This window comes from Lissotriton vulgaris, chromosome 7 (genome assembly GCF_964263255.1).
Source record: "Lissotriton vulgaris chromosome 7, aLisVul1.2, whole genome shotgun sequence".
NCBI lineage: Eukaryota > Metazoa > Chordata > Amphibia > Caudata > Salamandridae > Lissotriton > Lissotriton vulgaris.
The window spans coordinates 49940616-49950814 of NC_141695.1; positions in this window are offsets into that span (position 1 = coordinate 49940616).

The following is a 10199-nucleotide window of genomic DNA, read 5'->3' on the forward strand; positions in this document are numbered from 1 at the left end:
TCATCATCTGACAGAGTGGGAATCCATTACAAGAGACAGATGGGTGCTGAGTATTGTGCAGCATGGTTACTTGCTGAAGTTCAAATCCCCTCCTCCTCAGCTGTTTCCCCAATTGCAGCATCTTCCTCGTTACAAGACTCAGTTGCTAAAAGACGAAGTCTCCGTCCTTCTAGAGAAAATGGCCATAGAGGAGGTTCCCTCAATTCACAGAAATCAAGGAGTGTACTCCCGATATTTCCTGGTTCAAAAACGAGGAACTGTCAAAGAATACAGACCCATTCTAGACCTTCGAAGGTTAAACAAGTTCATACAAAAAGAAAAGTTCCGTATGCTTGCCCTGCACCAGATCTTTCCACACCTACACCAGGGGGACTGGATGTGTGCCATCGACTTGCAGGACGCCTACTTCCACATACCAGTGTCAATCAAACATCGGAAGTTTCTAAGATTTCAGATCGGACGTCGTCACTACCAATATCGAATACTGCCGTTTGGCCTGAAATCTGCACCTCGGACATTCTCAAAATGCATGGCGGTGGTGGCTGCTTTTCTCCGCAAAAGAAAGATCTTCGTCTATCCATATCTAGACGATTCGTTGTTGAAGAGCTCCACTCCGTCTCTGCTTCAGAACCATCTCTCGTTCTGCCTCAGACTGATGAAGTTGTTGGGTCTTCACGTCAATCTGAAGAAATCAGTTCTCAACCCTTCCCAGCGGATCCACTACCTGGGTGCTTCTCTGGACTCACAACAGGCAAGCGTGTGTCCTTCGGAAGAGAGGTTGTCATCTATGCTCCTGAAGGCTCGCCTTCTTCTGGACAATCAGGCCCCCACAGCCAGACAAGTGTCCTCTCTGCTGGGATCGATGGCATCATGCATTTACATTGTGCCAATGCTCGCCTTCACATGAGACCTCTACAACAAGCCCTCGAGGATCAGTGGTCTCAAAGATCGGATCAGTGGGAAGACCGAGTCATGCTTCCTCAAGGAGCCAGGGACTCGATCAGATGGTGGTTGAAACGATCCAATATTCTACGAGGAGTTCCATTTCATCGTCCTCCTCCATCTCAGTCAATTGTCACGGATGCCTCCCTCCAAGGCTGGGGTGCTCACATGGACCAACTCCAAGTTCAAGGCCTTTGGTCCGAGGTAGAGCAAGGCTACCATATAAACTTCCTGGAGCTTCGAGCAGTCCATCTTGCTCTCAAGTCTCTTTATCCTGCCCTGCGCACCAACCACCTCCAGATTCAGACGGACAACACAACAACTATGTTCTATCTGAACAAGCAGGGAGGGACAAGGTCAAGAGTCTTGTCTCTGGAAGCACAAGCCATCTGGCACTGGCTCCTAGCAAGAGGCCTGTCCATCGTGGCAGTTCATCTACCAGGAATTCAAAACGTCCAAGCAGACTGCCTCAGCAGAATCTTCGTCGAAGCGCACGATTGGGTGCTCAATGAGGAAGTGTCTCAAGAGGTTTTTCGATGTTGGGGCGTACCAGACGTAGACCTGTTTGCAGACGCGGACAACGCAAAATGCCCTGTCTTCGCGTCCAGGTTCCCCCAACAGGGAACACTGGGGAATGGCCTTTTGATCAGCTGGTCGCAAAGGGTGCTCTACGCCTTTCCACCCCTGCCTCTGATCCCGGCAGTGATCCAGAAGTTCTACAGGACCAACACCAGAATGATCCTGATAGCACCAGAGTGGCCACGCCAGTGGTAGTACCCCGATCTTCTTCAGATGTCGGAGGTTCCTCACCGGCGCCTACCATGCCGTCCAGACTTGCTGACCAAAGACCAGGGGAAGGTGTTGCACCCCAACCTTCCTTCCCTTCGCTTGACGGCATGGCTCCTGAGGTCATCCAGTATGGACATCTAGACCTCCCAGCAGACTGCATGACTATTCTTAAAGAATCGAAGCGACCCTCCACTAGGAAGTCTTACGCTTTCAAGTCGAAGAGGTTTTTCATATGGTGTCGTGAGCATTCTCTTGACCCGATACACGGCCAAGAGAAGGTGATTCTTCCATACCTATTGCATTTAGCAAGATCAGGTTTGAAATATCCCTCCATCAGGGTTCATTTAGCTGCCATCACAGCATATAGGAAGTCTCCTAATCAGACATCTTTCTTCCTTATGCCTGTAGTTAAAGATTTCCTAGAAGGTCTGAAAAAGGTTTTCCCACCGGTGAGGTCCCCCTCACCTCCCTGGGAACTTAATGTTGTACTGACTAAGCTTATGAGTGCTCCTTTCGAGCCTATTCATAAGGCCTCTTTGCAGCACTTGACCTGAAAAGCTGCCTTTTTAGTGGCGATTACATCTGCCCGTAGGGTCAGTGAAATCCAGGCCTTGTGTTGCAAGGAACCTTACACGGTTTTTCATGCTAATAGGGTGGTTTTAAGAACGCACCCAAGTTTCCTGCCTAAGGTGGTTTCAGACTTTCATATCAACCAGTCTATTACCTTACCTACATTTTTCCCAAATCCTTCCACTCCCCCAGAGAGATCATTACACTCCCTTGATCTCCGGAGGGTCTTGAAGTTCTACTTGTCAAAAACCCTGCCTCTGAGAAAATCTGACCGGCTTTTTGTTAACTATGGCAATACTAATACTGGCCTGTCAGCTTCCAAAAGGTCCATTTCTCGCTGGATTGTCTCCTGTATAGCTTTTGCTTATCAGCTAGCTAACAAGACTTTGCAGGGTAAACCACATGCACATTCTACCAGAGGGAAAGCTTCCACTACAGCTCTCCTTCATAATGTTCCTATTTCTGAAATTTGTAAAGCGGCAACTTGGCGGTCTGTTCATACCTTTACCCGCCATTATTGCCTGGACTCAGATACTCAGGCTGATGCCAGAGTAGAGAAGGCCTCTTTAAGGAACTTATTTGCATAAGATGTATTTGCAATATATGTCTTAATCGTTCTGTGAAGTTTTTATACTTCTTGCTCGTCCGCGAGACTTTGGGTATGAGCTTGCTAATCTATTCATAGATTATGACTATTGATGAGTATCCCCTGGATGAGAAGGAATAGTTACTTACCTGTAATCCTAGTTCTCATCCAGGGGTATACTTATCAAAGTCATAAGCTCCCGCCCACCTCCCCGGACGAGCACAGTTACACAGTTATGAGATAGTTTATTGTGGATCTCCTCAGGTGTTATGCACCTCCAAAATGAACTGACCCAACTGTCACCTGTGGTGCACCATGGGAGCAGGGGGCTGCCTTCAGGTCTTAAAGGCACGGTACCCCTACTCTAATGCCTTAAAGGCAAGGTGTCAGTTTTCTCTGTTTGCTTTATACTCTACTGCAGCCTACTGGCAAATGCCTGCAATTACAGGGTTTCCTATGGCAATAAAGCATTGTTGTATACAAATGTCTTTTTGCTCTCTTTCTTCCTTAGGGTTTGGAAGAGTACTACTGGATGTATGCTAATTTATGTAATTTTGCGGCAATTTTGCCAGTTGGAAAATGTTTTTTAGGCTGCAAATATATGTTTCACATATATATACATATACATTTATATGTATTTTCTATATGCTCCGGGATCCCGCACATGGGCGGGGATAATTCATAGATTATGACTTTGATGAGTATACCCCTGGATGAGAACTAGGATTACAGGTAAGTAACTAATCCTTCTTGACATCCCTGTGGATATGACAGACCTGTGGCGGAAGTTAGTTGTGAGGGGTCCCTGTCAGCAGGCTCTTGAAGTAGCAGGACAGAGTCCCAGGCAGCAGGCTCTTGAAGCAGCAGGACAGGGTCCCAGGCAGCAGGCTCTTGAAGCAGCAGGACAGGGTCCCAGGCTGCAGGCTCTTGAAGCAGCAGGACAGGGTCCCAGGCAGCAGGCTCTTGGGGCAGCAGGAGATGGTCCCAGGCAGCAGGCTCTGTGAGCAGTGGAAATGTGAGGCTCACTCCCACAGATTTATAGCCCCCTGGGGTCGTTAGGAAGCTTAAAAGCTGCTACAATTGGTTGTCCGGGTCTGCCTTATTCAAAAGCATCCAATGACCGACTCCGCGGTAGTGGAGCACACCTTCCGCAATTTTCAAATCTGCATCATGCCACCGCGACCGTCGCTGCCATTGGCTGAATGCAATGCCCCATGGCGGGGATGCACCGCCGGGGCCAGGCGGTAGGTTCCGCGACCCATGCGGCGGAGCATACCCACTGCCATATACACATGCCCATATGCCAATGTCTACCTTGGCTGGGTAGATGGTGGTGCGGGGGTCACACCGCAGTGGACCGGCGGTAGGTAATGCCATTTTCGTACCCATTGCTGTGTATGTCAATCAAGGACACTGTATCAGCACCCTGCAGCAACATGGTGAAGGGCACATCATTGTACACACAATGCCAGACAGCCATGTCATCCACAGGTGGACGCACGTTCAGTGTGAGACACTTAGGCCTGTGGTTCAGCCATTTTAGTAAGAAATTTGATGGCTGATGATGATTGTCAGACTTCAGCTGGTGTAAATGATGTTGTGACGTTTAATGTGTTGTGGGTCAGTGCAGACCTTGACCTGGCTGGTGTCACTGCATTGTATCGGACCAGACTTGTGCATTCATAATTGCTCATGCACACAACCGGAAGTGTCCCTGCTACTGTGATCATTGTGTTGATGAATGTGTTCCGACTTTACATGATGCATTGAGATGTGGCAGGTACATCAGATGGGTATTATAGACTTGGTAAGTCACAATACATTGACGGGTCTTGCTGCACCTTGTCTGCACATGTGAATTGTTCATCCATTATATCCGCATTCACAGTCCCAGATGTCTTTGTGGCACTTGTGTATTGTCACTGGAGAGGCGTGCCCTCTGTGTGTAGCTATTGGCCAGCCATGTAACCTGATGTGCCATGCATCTCTCTGGCACTCGTTGTTTTCCTATAACATCATTGTTGCTTTGTGCTATGCCCATCTCATGATGCTTGTCACTGACGTATTCATTTCACTCCTCAACTAGGATGCCGAACCTCCTACGTCACCTGACAGTTCTGGAGGACATGGAGAATGAGGCAATCATCAGGAAATTCAGGCTGGACAGACCAACATTGAAGATCGTGTGTGATCTTTTGGAGCCCCACCTGCAGCTTCACCGTCACTATCCTACGGCATTCACACCCACCTACAAGGTGATGGGAGCACTCCACTTTTTTGCGACTGGTTCCTTCCAGGAGACTGTGGCTAACGCTCGGGGGATGTCGCAGCCCATGTTCAGCATGGTGCTGAGGGATGTTCTTGCGGCCTTGATGCTATATCGCAATCGCTACATACATTTCCCCAGGGGACGTGAATTGGCTGCCGTGAAGGGTGACTTCTATCCCCTTGGGTGCATCCCACATGTAGTCGGTGCCATCGATTGCACCCATGTAGGTCTGTTGCCACCGCAGGCGACGGAGCACATTTATCGGAACCGCAAACACTACCACTCCATGAATGTGCAGGTGGTGTGCCTTGCGGACATGACCATATCACATGTGTGTGCAAAGTATCCCGGTTTGGCCCATGATTCGTACATTATGAGGAACAGCATGGTGCCACATATGATGGAGAATCTGCATTCCGAACGTGCCTGGATTGTGTGTGAGTATCACTACTGCTATGGCGTGCTGTGTGTCACTTGCTGCACTCTGGCTGTACAACATTGCAATGTGTGTTTGTCATTCACAGGTGACTCAGCATATCCCAGTCAGCCATGGCTGTTGAGCCCACTCCAGAATCCCCGGACACCAGCAGACATCCACTACAATGAGGCCCATGGCAGGACCCGACGGGTAATCTAGCGGACTTTTGGCCTGCTGAAGTCAAGGTTCCGGTGCCTTGACAGGACCGGAGGCGTACTGGCATACTCGCCTGGGAAGGTGTGCAAGATCGTTATGGCATGCTGTATGCTGCACAACCTGGCCATCCACAAGGGGGTCCCCCTGCTCCTGGATTATGGTGAGGAACCAAGGCCGCCACCTGCTCAAGGACCTGAGTCCAGTGATGAGGACAGTGGAGAGGAGGAAGGGGTTGACCTGCGCCAGCAGCTCATCGAACGCTACTTCACTTGAAGGTGGGTGACGAGGTACAACGTGTACATTGTCTGGTGTGGTTGCTTTTGTTGAGAATGGCTATGCATGGATGTAACCAATGGGCACATGTTCTGTCACCTATGTGTGATATTGGTGAGATTGATGTTCCGTACGGAGATGTATGCTGGACCGTATTTGTGCACATCTGCTACACATTGTGTAGCATGCCTGTGATGTATTGGAGATATTTTGTGCAGTCATCTGTGTGTGCTGCCACAATGAGACAAGTGACTGTTGTTCTGTCGTGTCTCCCTAGGTGCTACAGAGGGTTCCTGCCCTGCATACTGTACATCATTTGTACACATCATGGACATTATCAACAATGTAAACACTGCAATGAAGAATTCACTAGACAAAAACTGGTGCGTCAGGTGTTTTATTTTGGGAGTGGACATGTGATTGGTGCGGTAATATTTACATGAAGGTGTGGAATGAGCTGACAGTCCTGTTCAATGAGATGCAAGAGTAGACACCACATGGATGTGGCAACCCAGTCCAACAGAGAGGAAAGAAAGTCCAAACAGTGAATGGAGTTGGGAAGAGGGTTGTCTTCACGGCTGGCTCCGTGACTGCCATGTGGCAGGTGCTTTGCCTCCAGAGACTCCCAGGCTCTTCTTTGGATGCCCCCTAGATCTTTTTGGCGGTGGGGGGGCCTGCTGAATGGCCAGCGGCGTCAGAGGACTCGCCCCTCTCTGTTGGCGCAGGGGAGGATGGTGCACTGTCATCCTGCCGCACAACAGGAGGGGACGGAGGTGGTGGTTGGGACACAGGCCTGTCCCTCTGCAATGCCACTTGCTGGCCCATGAGGTCCACCATCTGTCCCAGGCGGTTATCGATGGACCTCATCAGCAGGATGAGCTCCCTTAATAGTTCATCAGACCGGCCACTTTGTCCCTGGACCTCTTGGTAGGCCTGCACAACTCTGGTGAAGTGGTCCAGGGATGGTGTCCACTCCTCCCGAAGTCTGGTGGTGACCCTGGCACTCCCACCTGCTCTGCTGCCACGGACCTCTTCCCTCACCACTGGGGGGCCACGCACTCTCTCCCTGGCCTCCACAGGTGTTGCTGTGGGATGGTCATCCCTAGGGACAGGGAGGGTGCTGCAGGTGGTACTGGTGGTACTGGTGGTGTTGGTGGCTGTGCCGGTGGTGGCGGTGGTGGTTGCGGTGGAGGCAGAGGCCGTGACAGCAGGGGTCTGCTGTGTTGTTGTTGCAGCAGAGGTGGTGGTGAGGAGGATGGGGGCCTGGGACCTCTGGGTCTGTGGGACACCAGATGGGCCGGCCTGGAGCTCATCATCCAAACTGTCCTGGGAGTCCACACCTGAGAGTCCATGTGCCGGGGGTGGAGACTGGCTCTGCTGGTCGATGATGTGGTCCTCAGCAGTTAGTTCTTCATCACCTGTGGAGTAGATGGGGAGTGGCCAGTGTTTGTGTCATCTGAGTATCGTCATCTGTCTGTACACTAGTTATATATTCAGTCATCAGTAGTACAATTCATGGCAACACCGTGTAACATTTCATAGTGCAGAGGGACATCATGGAGTCATACATGTTGCATGTCAATGCATTGCATGCAATTGTTGTTGGTTTTCTAGATGCAGGTCCCCCCCCTTCATTAAGAATTACGGTAGGTACGTACCTGTTAGGTGACTGTGCATGGTGCAATGGCTGACAGTTGGTCCTGGGTGGGGGAGGCCTCCATGCTGCTGTGGTGTGGGCCAGGGGGAATGGTGGCAGTAGTGAGTGCAGGCCTCCCACCCCCAAACAGTGCTCCAATACAAGATGGCTACCAACCTGTAAGTCTGTTTGTTAAACAGTGCAATGGCTGACACATGCTCCTGGGTGGGGGAGGCCTCCATGCTGCTGGGGTGTGGGCCAAAGGGAATGGTGGGAGTAGTGAGTGCAGGCCTCCCACCCCAAAACAGTGCTCCAATACAAGATGGCTAGCAACCTGTAAGTCTGTTTGTTAAACAGTGCAATGGCTGACACATGCTCCTGGGTGGGGGAGGCCTCCATGCTGCTGGGGTGTGGGCCAGGGAATGGTGGGAGTAGTGATACACCCCTCCCACCCCAAAACAGTGCTCCAATACAAGATGGCTACCAACCTGTAAGTCTGTTTGTTAAACAGTGCAATGGCTGACACATGCTCCTGGGTGGGGGAGGCCCCCATGCTGCTCAGCTGTGGGCTAGGGGCTATGGTGTGAGTTGTTGTACAGACCTCTCTCCCCCATACAGGCCTCCTAAGCAGGATGGCTGGCTATATGTTGGGTGGGGATGGACAGTGTAATGGTGTTTGGGTATTGCAAGGCAGTAAATCTCATTGTGGTGGTTCTCATTTGTCTGTACTTACCAGCATCTGCTCCCCCGGCTACTCCTGTGAGACTCTCAGAAAGCAGGATGGCAAGCACCTTCTCCTCCCTTGGTGTGAATGTCTTTGGTGGGATGGGAGGGCCACTGCCAGTCGCGTTTGCCAGCGTCCAGTTCTTGCTCCTCCTCTCCTTGACAACCCTCTTGAGATCATGCCACCGCTTCATGATCTCCTTCTTGGATCTTGGGGTGGCCCCTACTGCATTCACCCTTTGGACTATCCTTTCCCACATTTGTGTCCTGGTGGCTAATGGTGTCTGTTGGACCAGGCTACCAAATAGTTGCGACTCTACTCTTACAATCTCGTTGACCATGACTGTCAACTCACTCTCCGTGAATTTGGGCATTTTTTGTGCTGTCATGGTGTGTGGGGGTTGAGGTGTTTGTGGGTGCAGGGGTGTGTGGGTGTGTGGGTGCAGGGGTGTGGTGATGATGTGTGAGATGTGTTGTGTGATGGAGGTTTGTTTTTGATGGTGTGATTGTGGTGTCGATGGTGGTGGTGCGTGTGTGTGTGTGCTGTGCTCTTTAGTCTCTCCTGTCAGGTGTGGTGTATGGCCTTCTCTTCTGGAGTGATGCAAAGGATTGTGGTCAGTGAAGGGGGTGGCTTTGTACTCAGCTGTGTGGGTGTGTCCAATTGAATTTTGGTTGTCAGATGTGTTGTGGGAGTGGTTCTGTGGTTTTGTATTTTATTTTCGTTATTTATGTTTCTGTGTATGTGTGTTGCATATTTTGGGGCAGTGCTACTTTGTTAATGCAATTTAGGCATCACTGCAGTGTTTTCACATTGACCGCCATGTTTTTCAGGTTCGTCCGCTGCGGTGGCTTTGCTGCTGCTTGACCACCATTTCTCCCATTCACTCCTGGGTACGACCGCGGCGGTCGGTGTCGGCGGTTCCGCCCGCGACACCCTCGGGGATATAGTAATTTCCCGTGCGGTGTATCTGCTTTCCCAGCGGTGGGTTGTGCATTTTCCGCTGCTTATCCGACCGCCGCGGTTAGTTTTTTGCCGTCACCGCCCGCGTCGGACGGCTTTGCTTGGCCCGCTACCGCCGCGGTCGGTCTTTTGTGGCGGTTGTTCCTAATGCGGCGGACGGTATTTCCGCAGTCCTGGCAGGCGGTTGGTTTCCGCCTCCATGGCGGTCGGGGTGGTTTTACGCCCACTATCCTAATGGGCCCCATAGTATCATTACTATGAAGATAATGGTCTGCCCCCCAATATATATGCTGATGGACCATTGGTATAATCGTGGGGAAGACTACTTCATGTCTGGCATGGTTGCAACTCTCCCATGTCCTAGCTGACTAAGGGCCATCTGTGGCTGACCTCTAAACTTCCCTACTCATTTTGGATAAGTTGACATATATGTCAGTTTTCGCTGTCCCTTACCAACTGGAAAACCATGGTGATAAGGGGCAGCGAAAATTGTCTCATGTCCCCGCCCCACCTTGCCGTGGGAGATAACTCCCATTGTAAGATGATGGGCATTTAAAAAAAAAAAAAGTAAATCTGGCTTTTTAAAATAAAATAAAAATAAGTACGGATCCCTCATTTTAATGGAGTAGTGCATCAAACGTAAAAAGGCATTGACATGAACCACCAGAACAGCCACTTTTGATCAAACCAAGTTCAATGGGAGTCTTCGAAAGGTGATTCCCATTGACCCTAATTTGATCTGTTTCCTTTACAGCCACTAGACCCAGCGACACAAGTGGGGTGTTTTCTTACACCATTAGGGTAATGCTGGATGAG